Here is a 3197-nt window from a genome sequence, read left to right as displayed (position 1 = left end):
TCCCTCTCAGGGTTGCATCTGGCCCCGACTAGATCTCTTTCCCAGCCTGGCTCCTCCCCTGCCAGCCTGGATTCGCTCCTGCCTGGGAGGCAGGGTCTCGGCTTAACCCCTTCCAAACCGGTTTCCTCAATGGCGGATAATCCTCAGCAGCAGGACCCACACCTCATAGTTTGCCTCAGGCTGTCACAGCCTGAGTCTCTGAATTCACACACGCGCCCTCCAAGGAAGAGGTCGAAGAGGTTGTCATTCTTTACAGGTGAAGAAAAGTGAAGCTCAGAGAGGAGAGTGGTATCTTCCTAAACTAAGAGGTGGCAGAGCAGGGATTTGAACCCTGAACTCCTGACCGTACTCCTTAGAGCTTCCCCCTGGCCACCCCAGCTGGGGGTATGTTTGCAGGGAGTCTATAAATCAGCTGATGAGAAAGTCAACAGATGAGAAAGGTGAAGCAGGAAGGGGTGGGGGGAGGCAGGGGGAGGATGGGGGGGTGGGTGTTGTTAGGTAAGATGCTCTCAAGGATTCCCAGGATCGGTCCCTCCTCCTTCAGCACCACCTCTCAATCTCATCTAGCTGCAGCCTTTTGGGGCCCACTCCTGGCACCTCTCACAGGTGCCCAGGTCTGCCTTTGTCTAGAGCTCTGTAGGAGAGGTCTTGGTGCTCATCTTCCAGTCCATATGGTAAGTTTTACCTGAGGTTGAACTTGACTGTCTGTTAGTCCACAGCCATTGAGGGGTTCCCTTGCTCAGTTTCTTCGTCTGTGCTCTGAAAGGGGAATCAGGAATGGGTGATGTTACCCACTGAAGAATCACCGAGGCGAAGAGGGAGACACAGACGCTGGCTGCCAGGAACCCCAGGCTGACCCTCTGGGAGGGAGGCCACAGGGAACTGGCCAACTTGGAGTGAACTCTGCCTCTACCTCTTAACAGCTGGATGAGGCGGGGCCTCTGTCCCCTTATCTCTAGATGAAAGTAAGGATCTTCACCATGAGATGGTTGGCAGGTTAAATCCAGGCCTATCCCATGGGGTCCCTCCGCAAGTGGCAGCCTCCTTTCCTTGCGGGTCTTCCTTTGATCTGAGAGGGCCACTGATCTGACCGGAGAGCCACCATGCGCAGCCGGTCTGAGGGAAGAACACGGTTCATTCACCCAAGAATGTCCCCAAAATGTCCAGCACAGAGGAAACCTGGCCTCTTTGCCCACAGTGTCTGTCCCTAGGGATGGACTGACTTTCTCTGCACGCATCAGGCTTTGCCACAGGAGAGAGGCCTTTGCTCTTGCTGTCTGCTGCCCCTGCCATTCACCTTACTCAGCTAACTCCATCTCATCCTACAGGAATCAGCCAAAGGCTCCCCTCCTGCAGGAAGCCTCCTGACTTTCCTGGGGCTTGGTCTGATTACTCTAGGTTCTCATGCCGCTTTTCATCCTTCTATCCCTGTACTCATTCATTCGTCGAACAAATACTTAATGAGTACTAAACATGGGCCAGGTTTTGTGCCAGGCAAAGAACAATAACGGCTAACATTCATATTATGCTTACTTTGTACCTTGCACAACTCTGAGTGCAACTGTGTTAGCTCATTTACTCCTCTCCTAGGGGGACTCTGAGGAAGGTACTGCTATTGTCCCCATTGTACAGATGGGAATGCAGAGGCCCAGGCAGTTAGGTAACGTGCCTAAATTCCCACATCTTAGCCAGGCTTTGGATCCAGTCAGTCCATTCCTTTACCCATTGTACCCGTCTCCTGAGTGAGACAGGTACACCCCCATTCTTGCAGAACTGCACCTTCCCTGAGAAATACCAGGATGCAGGCAATTACAGAACGAGGGGAGGGGGGACTGAGGGAGTGCACAGAGGAGCTGCCAAACGCCGGGGCCAGAGAAGTCATCTCAGGCAGTGACTCCTACCCTAAGATTTGACAGACGAAGTATGTTTTTTTAGAAAAACCACTGTGGCTACCCCTATGGGAACAGACAGGAAATGGCAAGAGTGGAGGCAGGGACCACTTTTGTTTTTTTTATGGTTCATTCATTCACTCATTCCACAACTACTTAAGGAGCCCTCGCTGCGGGCCAGGCAGGATCTAGAAGCAGGGAACAAAGCAGACAGAATCTTGCCCTCATGGAGTTCACATTCCAGGGTGGGGAGATTGGCACTGAACGAAAAGAAATATCTCCTGTTATTCGGCAACAAATATGGAGAACGGGAGGGGCTGCAGAGTTACTTGGGACCAACAGGGAAGGCTGGCTGAAAAGCTGGCATCTGCGAGGGAGTGAGTGGAGGTCAGGTCACTCCAGCAGCAGGGGAGGAGCCAGGGCGCAGGTTCTGGGGTGGGGGCGGGGTGCGTACATGCGACGTGAGAGGCATGGTCTGACTTGTCTCTGTGACACCTCTTGGACTTCAGGGAAGAAGCTGGCGTCAGGACAGAGACAGGAGCGGGGAGCCCCGGTGGCCCAGGTGAGCCACGCAGGGGAGCCCTGACGGTGGCTGGGAACCAGGGTGGCAGGGGTGAGAAGTAGTTGGATTCTGGGCATATTTCGAGCTAGGGCAAAATGACAGATTTGGTGATGGACTGGATGTGAGATTTGGCCTGAGCCATGAGCAGGATGGAGCTGCCATCAACGGGGATGGGGAAGACTGAGTGGGGAGCCAATCTGGGGGAAAAGGTCAGGAGTTCAGTTCTGAGGCTTTAGCCTCACTCATGCTCCTCATCCCAGCACTAAGGTAATAAATGTCCAACAAATACTTGTTGAATGAGTGAATGAATGGATGGGCGGACAAAGCTGGCAGGGCTAGGAGGTCAGGGCTGGCTGGTGCGGGGCTCGGTAGGGGACGACTGCTCCTGCTCCCCCCGTCCGGGCACCCTGGCTGGCTTCTGCCTGTGTCCACACTTGCAAACACACGCAAGCTGACACCTACCTTCGGCCCTACGAGGGAGGCTCGCAGGCTGGCTGGGCCCTGGGCTCGTCTGGCCTGCGATTCACATGGTCGCCCTGCAGCTTGGATGGAGGAAGAGAAGGCAGGGCATCCTGGCAGGCAGGACTGAGGTGGGCTCATGCTAAAAATATACCGCTGGGCTCTTCCAAAAGCTCTGGGGCCTCCACCAAGCTCTTTAGGGCTCATCGAAGCCACCAGGAGCTCCTGTCCCATAGCTGGGCTCTGGTCAATGGCACAGTGGCCGACACTTTGGGGAGATGGGGGGT

The sequence above is a fragment of the Acinonyx jubatus genome, chromosome C1, assembly GCF_027475565.1.
Source record: "Acinonyx jubatus isolate Ajub_Pintada_27869175 chromosome C1, VMU_Ajub_asm_v1.0, whole genome shotgun sequence".
Lineage (NCBI taxonomy): Eukaryota > Metazoa > Chordata > Mammalia > Carnivora > Felidae > Acinonyx > Acinonyx jubatus.
Note: the sequence above shows the minus strand (reverse complement) of the source record.